This window comes from Podarcis erhardii (genome assembly GCF_964252035.2).
Source record: "Podarcis erhardii genome assembly, chromosome: 9".
Classification (NCBI taxonomy): domain Eukaryota; kingdom Metazoa; phylum Chordata; class Lepidosauria; order Squamata; family Lacertidae; genus Podarcis; species Podarcis erhardii.
Window position 1 is genome coordinate 26,081,738 of NC_138512.1, and position 10,086 is coordinate 26,091,823.

Genomic DNA, 10,086 nt, shown 5'->3' on the forward strand with positions numbered 1-10,086 from the left:
CTCTGAGGGAAGGGGGGGGGGTTGCTCAATCCCCACTGCACAATGGAACAAAGGACCATGTGCTTACCAGGAAGTTAACTCAGAAAAATACTACTCAATTCAAAATCACAATCCAATGCAATCCTTCAAAAATACGCAGAAATATGCAATACTGGGGCCAATAACCCTTTGTGGGAATGTTCTGGGGTGCAGGAGAGGATATATTGACTAATTATATCCTTATCCAACTTGTGCTAACAAGTTCCCAAAATATCAGCAGAGTTTATAGACATTCCCCTTTAAGTTCGCAACGGTAACGCTTGCACAGGTTCGCTAGAACCTCTATAATAATTACTCTGGTAATTTCCCCTTTGTTCCCTCTTAAAATACAAGACACGACACAGTCTTTATAAAAGTATAAAAGAGTTTACTCACGTTCTGTTCACAATATGATCCCAGAAGGTAGGCAGGCTTAAAAAGGTTACATGCAGTTAGAATCTATCTTGTAGCAAGATAGTACTGTCCTCTCTTGGCTGGGAGCCAAGAGGGCATGTTGCTCCTTCAGAAGATGAAGATGGCAAGAGGCAAGAGGCAAGAGAGAGAGTGGCTGCCTGCCCTGTGCTTTTATCATTACCTGCACAGGTGAGGCCACACCCACCTCTGGTCACATGCGGAGGAAGTCCGTCCCCAGGAAGTTTACCTGCTTGCTGGACAGACATCCCTCCCCATGTTCTAACATGTACACTCTAGGAATGTTGTCATTGACTGCTCCTGTGTTTACATCCCACACCACTGTATTTATGTATGCCACTACTGCAGCCCGTGTTTCGTTAGCCCAAAATGGAAAACAAGCGAGGTCCCAACCAAAGAAGAGTGGCAGTTTAAGTTGACAGAATATGCACAGTTTACAGATTTAGCATATAGAATAAGAGAACAAGAAGAACATACATTTAAAGAAGATTGAAAAATGTTTATTGAATATATGGGAGGAAATTGTGTGCACTTGAAAACGTGGGCAGCATAAAGATAAATTCAACAGTGTAAATAAGTTTTGATGGATGTAATAATGGAATACTGAATGGTTTGGTTTATATAAAATATGCATATGTTATGCAAAATGAACCATGGAAAGAGAAGAAGGGAAGTCAATGATATTTTAAGGTTGTTTAAATGAATATTCTAAAATGTAAAGCAGAAAATTAAATAAAAGTTATGGAGGAAGAAGGGGGGCACAGGTTCCCCACCCCCATCCACTTTTCCCCTGGGGAAAATAGCTACAAAAATGGAACTGGAGAACTGGGCCCAAACTAACAAATTGAATAGGGACAAATGTAAGGTTCTGCACTTAGGCCCGAAGAACCAGCTTCACAAATATAAGACGGTGGGGCACCTGGCTTACTAGTAGTACATGTGGAAAGGATCTAGGGGTCTGTGTGGATCACAAACTTAATGAGTTAACTGTGTGATACAGCAGCAAAAACAAAAAAGAGGAAATGCCAGTCTAGGCAGTGCAAGAATGCCATTTTGCGCAAGCGCACAGAGGGGAGAGGGAAGACAAGCCAGTGGTGTCCTGCTGTGTGCATGCCTACTCAATTTATTTATTTGCAGTTTAGAATGCACCAGCAGCCATGGGCATAGCCAAGGGGGACCAGCAGTGGCGTAGCTAGCCAGGGGGCAGGGCAAGCTGTCCATGGGGCACGGCGAACCAGGCAGGGCACGCTGAGCGGAGCCAAAGCCTGCTTGGCATCTGCTCTTCCTGCATCAGCTGCTGGGCGGCTGAGGGGGAGGCGGTGGGTGGACGCAAGCCCCAGGCCTCCTTTTCGGGTGGTGCAGTCCCTGCAGGCACCTGAGCCACTGTGTGACTCCGAAGAAAGATCCATGGCTCGGGAGCACTACAGGCCCCCCAGGGTAAGTGCCACTCATATTGTCAGTGGCCTCCCAGTGCCCCCCCCTGCAGCCCCCTAGCTATGCTAGTGAGGGGCAGGGGATGGCTACTTCCCAAATCAATAAAAATCAATACAGAGGTACCTCAGGTTAAGAACTTAATTCATTCTGGAGGTCCATTCTTCCCCGCCCCCCCCCCCCCGGGTTTAAATGAGTTTTTATTTTTATTTTAGACAGCCTACATGACAAGTTTTTAAAAACCAATGCCTCCACTCCAATTAATTCAGGGTCAAAATAAATCAAATTATGCTCAAGATGGCATCAGTCCAGTTTTCAAACAATGCTGAGTCATGATGTTTTGTTGATGAATAAAGAACAGCAGCCAATTATGATGACAGATGATCCAGAAGGGTTGGTCTCTTGTTAACATTTCTCCATTTCTAATCCATCCTTAAAGAAAATCATATAAGGAGTGATACCATCCTCACGGAAATCCAGCAACGCCACCATTCCATCTGGATTCATGTTCTCGCCTACAGAAAACTGGTAATTTGTTAAGTTTGCAAGGATATGTTTGACTTGTTCAGCTGCTCCAGTCATAAACGGCTTTACTCTCTCTGGCTTTGTTTCCTCAAGTCTTGCTTCGATTGCTTTCATGTAGTCCTTGATGTACTTCTTGTAGGACTCTTTAGTGAAGCTTGTTTCCTGAAGGTGGTGGTTCATTACAATGTCAACACCGATGACAACAGTAGCCTCTGCCACTTCACCATCTGGACCTTCAGCCAATGCATTTCCACCAATTAAAGCATCTACTTCACCTTCTTTCCTGCTCACCATCTTCCCTTCCACTTCCAGGCAGAGTCCGCTGGCCACTTCTTTGACCTTGTAGATGTCTGAGAACATCTCGTCTTGGCTCATGCAGTCCCGGTAGATGATCATGGCTGAGGCATCATTGGGTGGTGGTGGGTCTAGCGGGCGGGCAGGCAGGAGGCCTCGGGGAGTGGAGCGGCTGGGCAGCGACACCTGGTGAGAGCAAGGAGCGAGGCGGAGAAAAAGCTGGAGGCCCATTCTTAACCTGAAACTGTTCTTAACCTGAGGTACCACTTTAGCTAATGGGGCCTCCTGCTGCTGCCGCACCGCCGCCACACGATTTCTGTTCTCATCCTGAAGCAAAGTTCTTAACCCGAGGTACTATTTCTGGGTTAGCGGAGTCTGTAAGCTGAAGCATCTGTAACCCGAGGTACCACTGTACAAATCTGAGGTTCTGCCCCCTCTGACAAAAGCCTGCCCTCCTTAACAAAAATCCTGGCTACTCCCAAGTCAGCAGCTGCATTCACCCACCCATGGGGCCAGAGCTTGCTCTTCCATGAGGCAATGGGAGCCAGAGAGATAAGGTGTGCTGTTTGGTGAGACATTTTGTGGCAGCAGATTGCCTTTCCAGCAAGGGAAGTAAGCTAGGACCCTGATCTAGATCTGCTGGCCCTCTCATTCTGCCACTGATGCACCCTCCTCCTCTTGGCTCATTATAGCGCTGGCCCTGTTGACTTGGTAGCTCCAGGAAGTAATTAATGCCCCATTAAGAAAGGGAGAGGTTCCAATTACCTTCTGAAGCTAGTAGTGGTGCAGTTGCTCCTTAAAATGGCTGCCATGGACCCACACCATCTCAGATATACTCAGACATACTTAAGTGAGTGGTGGCTGCCCAATTCTGGACTCACTTGGTTGAGACAGATGATGTAAAAACAAATCATTGTGGTTATGGCAGAGATACAACCTCATGGGTGACCTACATTGGAGGAGGGCAGGGGAGTGTGACCTGGTCAATTCCCATTGGCTGTGGTATCTTTCTGGGCTCACTCTGTCAGCTGGGAGAACAGTCATATTGTGGTTTCCCTCACAGGGCTCTTTTCAGAAGGTGGTGCTAGGGGGCTTCTATTTGGCACCTTGCTGAGGTACTGAAAAGTTCCATCTTGTCCCTTACATGCAAACACATCCTGTCAAGCGCCACCTCCTTGTGTGGATGGGAAACACTGAGACAGGGTTCAGCTGAAAGCACTTGTGTGAATGCACATGGAAAAATGAGATCTGCACAACTCATGTACACATTAGCGTGTGCACAGCTGTTTGAATGTGCACCTCCCATGTTCCTATTTAAAGGGGAACATTCCCGCCAAATTACAATGTCTTCACAATGGGTGGGTGTGGTTTTATTGAGTGAATGTAATTTTGATTTAGATAAGCTACCTTGAATGATACAAAAGCATAAAAGGTAGGGTGATTCCACCCGCCCTGAAAATAAATAAGGGTGGAGAAATTGTTTGTGTCCAATTGTGCGAGACTTCAGCTTGAGCAATAATTTAAAATGCCTTTGGGTATGTGTAGAACAGGGGTCAGCAACCTTTTTTCAGCCGTGGGCCAGTCCACCGTCCCTCAGACCATGTGATGGGCCGGACTATATCTTTTTTTTGGGGGGGGAAATGAATGAATTCCTATGCCCCACAAATAACCCAGAGATGCATTTTAAATATAAGCACACATTCTACTCATGTAAAAACACCAGGCAGGCCCCACAAATAACCCAGAGGTGTATTTTAAATAAAAGGACACATTCTACTCATGTAAAAACACGCTGATTCCTGGACCGTCCATGGGCCGGATTGAGAAGGCGATTGGGCCGCATCCAGCCCCCAAGCCTTAGGTTGCCTACCCCTGGTGTAGAACGTCCATCTGAATAGCCACACAGTGGACCGCCATTTCAAAATGAGGATTGAAAAAGCTTATCTTCTTCCACCCTCCACTTTATGGAAATTAAGGCCCATTATGGTAGCTATAAGGATAAATCCCAAGTCCTACATTATCACAGGATGCGGCTAGGTGATAATAGGGAGAAATGGTTGTCCTCCTTTAGGTGGAAATGTGTATTACTTTGCTTACTTCAAAAGGTGGTTGTTCTTCAAAAGTCTTGCTGCATCTGGGGGGCACCTCTTCATCATTCTGTTAGCAGTGGAGGGTGAATGTAGCTCTGCAACACATACTTAAACTCAGTCCAAGGGATTGAGGGGGCACCTTCCTCCTGCTTAGTTTCCGTGTTGCCCTTGTAGACCTCAGCAAAGGAGAGGATGACTCCACTTACTGTTGGTCTCCCAATGGGCACCAGCCAACACTGCTGTTGTGTAGGACCTTGGACTCTACCCCCAAGTCCTGCCCTGATAGCACCAGTGGGTTTCATAACCTATTCAGTCCAGAGGGCTGAATGCAGAGGGCAAGTCTAATTTATAAAATGAGTGACACACACTGCTGAAAAGGCTGTGAAGCAGTTGGGATTTACTTTCTCTTATAGTGGGAGTGCCATATTTAATAAATGTAAAAAAACCAACTATTCGGAAGAACCCAAAAACAGCACTGTTATCAATTTCTGAAGGAGATAATGAAGACCTTGCACAAAGAAGATGCTGATTTACTTGTTGGTAGTAATTAAAGAAAGATTTTCATTCCATTCCACTTTTTTGTATCTCAAATTGTGGAGACTAGTATGAAATATAGGCATTCCTGAGAACCTGGTATTGAAAATTTCAAGAGGCTAAATGACAATAAAATGCAGTAGAGTTTGAAGGAAATTTATTGTTTTGTGAACAGGACAGGAAAAGGAACAACTGGACACATCTGGATTTATATGGATCGCTATGGCAAAATGCAAGACTATATGCAGGTGGTATATTGCTTACTAGCTGAAAAGAAAAAAGAAAGACCCAATTAATTTATATCACATTTGTTTGGGCTTTGTGCATGTTATTTGGATGTACTGTATGTTGTAGTTAAACTATAGAACATTGGCTTGAAAATTAATAAAGTATATTTTAAAACAAATCTATAAGAAAAAGCTAGATTTCCATATGTGTAGAATAATTTTATTTGCTGCCTCTGGAAAGAAGGTGTTCATTGGTGAACCGAAATGGCTTAGATTAAAAGACTGCAGGTATGTTTGTATTTCCAAACATTAACAGACAATTAAGAAAGCCCATGAAAAAATAATAGATGGGAATGTTTTGACAGTTTTGAAACTAGCTGTCTTTTGTTATTTTCTCTTGATCAAAATTTGCCACAATCATTAATGGAAAAGATGTTAGGATATTATAACTTATCATAGTGATTTGACAGGCAAATTCATTGGGGGAATGCATAGTTCTGGGCTTTTCCAGCTGACAGGAGCTATGTATGCTAAAATGAACATACATTTTTCTTTTCTTTTTTTAAGAAAAGGCATGCAGTACATTGACATGTGCTACATAAATACAGTTTCCTTTGAACTATTTAGGCAGCCTTTGTTACTTAGAGGCAAATATTTTTTGTTATATGCAGGAAAAGCAGGACATCTGGGGGCACCTAGCAGCTGCTGAGGTGAAAGAAAGATGCCCCCACAGTCCTATTCCATGCACAGAATCCAACCACGCTGGTGATGGGATAGCTTTCTCCAATGCACTTGGGGGCAGCAGTCTAGTTTGGCAAGGAAAGGGAAGGTTGTATACTATACACAATGTTATTGTCCAATACCAGTGCCGGTAGAAAAATAGGTGCCAGTATTTACCATGAAGTTGTTACAGTAAGTGTCTCTGTTTTTAACAAAAAAGGTGTGCTGGTACTGTGTACCCCTGAGTACCCCCTGAAAAAAGCACCTTGCTGCCTCTCCTTACCCCCAGTCATTTACCACCTGAAGTAGCTGCCTGTTTACCTCAACTTTGACCATCCAAACGTTGCCAAGCTAAAAATCCCATCACCCACTGACCACGCTTGCTAGTGTCGATCAGATGAGTTCAGCAACATCTGGAGGGCCAAAGGTTCCCCACACCTGCTCTCCCTAATGGTAGGGCTGGCCTTGCAAGTGAGGTAGAAAATCAGTGCAGAGAAAGGAAAGGGAACGCACACATTCCTCCCCAGTCTTGATCTACATTTGGGGGAGTGTGTGTGGGCTCCTGCAGCTGCTTTTGCTTAATAAACAACAACAGTGGCCAGCTGTAAGCAGGCACATCAAAGCATGCACTTAACATAATATGTAGTAAATGAATTATAATTATAATCATTTCAGGCAAACCTCACTGTCAGGGAAACCAGTTCCCTCAGCCTCACTTGTATAAACACAAGTTTAGGTATCTGTGCTTCTTTAATTTTCCGCTGCCACCAGTTTACTCAGAATCCTTTCAAAACCTCCTTATAGCTGGTACAGTAGGCTATGGTGTGAGATGGACACCAGGAAGAATTTACCGCATATTTCGCCCCATAGGGCGCACCGGCCCATAGGACACACCTAGTTTTTTTTGGGGGGGGGGAAATAAAGGGGAAAAAATTTATTTCCCTCCCAGGCACGGGGCTGGGGCGGGGGATGCCCGAGCTTCCTCCGACCCCAGCCCACAGAACAGGCTGCTATCCGCAAGCCTAGGGAGCCTGGTAGGAAGTCGCACCGGTCTCCCCAGGCTTGCGGCTATCTGTCCCCCGAGCTTGTGGGGCTCCAAACCAGCCTCCAAACCAGGTCGGGGAACAGCAGGAAGGCGGAGTGTAAATAAGGTAAATAAGATTGTTGGTTTATTAAAGGGATACTATTTATACAAGGAAATGCTGCTCTGTATATTGGGGTCTTAAAGGTGCTACAATTCCCATGTTAGAGATGGAATTTTATTTTTTATTTTTAAAAGATTTTTAAATTGAATTTTACAATTTAATCAGCATAATCCATTAACATAAGTCACGTAGGAAAATAAGCATACATCCCTTTCCCCCACCCCTCCCCCCACCCATAGACTTCCCTCAATGTTAGAGATGGAATTTTAGACAGGCACCCTATACAGGTGTTCTCTATTTAACCAACTGTAAATGCCTACTATTTAAGGAGTGATGATCACAAACAAAGAAGGCAAGATTACAGTTGTCTTATATTAGGAGGAAAGTATAAAACAAATGACCACACACATTCCTTGTTTTAATGAAGGATTGAGAGAAAGAGAAGTCTATGAAATGCTCAAAAGCATGCAAGAGTTTTTCTTGGCAGAGCAGAATGCGGAACACAAGAAGTTCCTTAAGTCCGGCATGTTACAAATTCTTTCTGGATTAAGGGATTCTACCCTCAATAATGAGTTGTATCATGTGGTCCTTCAGAGTAGCATCCAGCTGCACCCATCCATGGTTTTAGCAGTCATTAAGCTAGAAGGCCTGATTCTTTATAATGCTTTTATAATTATGGTTTGAAGAAGGGGCTATTTATCCCTTGCTTTCTCACTCTGTCCCTCCCCAATTCATTGTAAATAATGCATTTCCTATTGGTGTTAATCATATGATACTTGCAGACAAAAGGCCATAGAGGAAAAACTGATCATGAAATCCAAGCCACTGAAATGAAAAGGATAACATCATTATCAAACATCACTGAAGAACTGGCCCCTTCCACCTGAGAGAGGGCAGTTAGGCTGTGGATATTGTGTGACCATTGGTAACATCACAGATATGGTTTGATGCAGTAGCCAAAGGCATTGGTGGGAAAGATACCCATGGCATACTTTCGACAGTCAAACGGCTAAGGAAAGCACAGGCATGTCTTTGATTGGGAGTGAAAACACCACTTTATGTTTTCATTCTGCTTCTACATATGTTCACTCAAAAGTAAGTTCTACTGCATTCAGCTGGTCTTACTCCCAGGAAGTAAGCACCCACCTTGGCAGTCCCATTTTTACTCTGTAGTATGCTGTTGTGTGACTTGCTCTCCAACGAGTGTGCATAGCATTGTAGCTATGCAACCTGATTCTATGCACGTTTGCTTAGAAGTGAGCCCCAGTGTCAAATGTGGTTTTCTCTCCACCAAGTATGGTTTAGATAGCAGCCTTAAATGCCGTTTGACATTTGGTCCCATCCAGCTCAATGTTACTTGCTTCTGCACAAACCTGGTTAGGGAACTGGGATTACAGTGTATGGTTGCAAACCTAAACTAGCTAGCTACTCGGAAGTAAATCTTATCGACAGCAACTACATCTATAGCCATACTACCCTTAACATGCCCGATCTTAAGTTGACTATTTTTCTGTATAGTGGTACCTCGAGTTACATATGCTTCAGGTTACATACGCTTCAGGTTACAGATTCTGCTAACCCAGAAATATTACCTTGGGTTAAGAACTTTGCTTCAGGATGAGAAAAGAAATTGTGCAGCGGCGGCGCAGCGGCAGCAGGAGGCCCCATTAGCTAAAGTGGTGCTTCAGGTTAAGAACAGACCTCCGGAACGAATTAAGTACTTAATCCAAGGTACCACTGTATAAGATGAGCCCATGTATAAGACAACCCCTATTTTTGGGAACTAAGAATTAAGATATCAGTATTTCTAGAATTGTTGAGCTTTTTTCTGGGGGGTGGGGGTGGGGAGGGTTAGCCAAAGTTGTTGAGCTTTTTTCTCTCTTTCTCTGTATGCCAAGTCAGGGATCCTCTCCAAATGTATGTGTACAATAGGGCACGTGGAAGGTCATGTATTTAAGCTCTGGGTGACCAAGCACAGAGAATTCTACAAATTCATGTGTACATGTGCACACGTGTGACAAATTCCAGAGGGGCCGTCCTGTTAGGCTGCAACAGATTGTCATTGATTGCTCTGAAGTCACTTCAACAAGAGATTTTTTGGGGGGGAATCGCCGCCCCCCCAACCTCTTATTTTGCCTAAACAAAAGCAGCTACCCTAGAGACCCACCACATGAATGGGCTTCCAGCTGCAAAGCTAAGACTTTAACTTGCCAGCCAGCTCAGGGATATGTTTTATTTGTTGACCAATGAGAAGTTCCAACGAGTCCCCTGGGCCTCCTTTCCCCCTAGCACCCAAGGCTTCGCAGCCGAGGCCGACCACACAAAGAAGCCGACCGATCCGGCTTCAGGCGACGCCTCTGCCCCTCCCAAGATGGCACCCGGGAGGCCGACTTCCTCCCTCCAGCCAGCAGCTACCAGCCGCGCGGCCGCCGTTGGCCGCACCTCTATTCAAACAGCAGCGCGAGCGCGGCGCGTGCGCTTCGGGGGCCTCCGCGGCGGCCTCGCTGTCTCAGGCCGGCGTGCGTGCGTGCGCTCGCTCCCTCGCTCTCGCGCGTGCGTGCTCCTGCGAGAGCGCCGCGCGGCGAGGAAAGGGGCGGGGCTTGGCGCCCTCGGCTTCCCAGTCAGTGGCTGCCGCGGCGCCGGAGAGCGGATGTTGTTATTGTTGTTGTT

At 45.2% G+C, this 10,086-nt stretch overlaps 1 long non-coding RNA gene and 1 pseudogene across 2 annotated transcripts; both read right to left on the reverse strand.

The window, feature by feature from the left end:
- Positions 1-2,065: 2,065 nt before the first annotated feature.
- On the reverse strand, positions 2,066-2,946 carry LOC309349670 (translationally-controlled tumor protein homolog pseudogene; annotated as a pseudogene). Its single transcript has one exon. The product of its transcript is annotated as a translationally-controlled tumor protein homolog pseudogene (transcript).
- Positions 2,947-4,333: 1,387 nt separating this feature from the next.
- LOC309349711 lies at positions 4,334-9,952 on the reverse strand. Its single transcript, XR_014160122.1, has 3 exons — positions 9,584-9,952; positions 6,988-7,088; positions 4,334-5,591 (listed from the first exon to the last, which is right to left on the reverse strand). It is a non-coding gene; the product is annotated as an uncharacterized lncRNA (long non-coding RNA).
- Between the last annotated feature and the right edge of the window lie 134 nt (positions 9,953-10,086).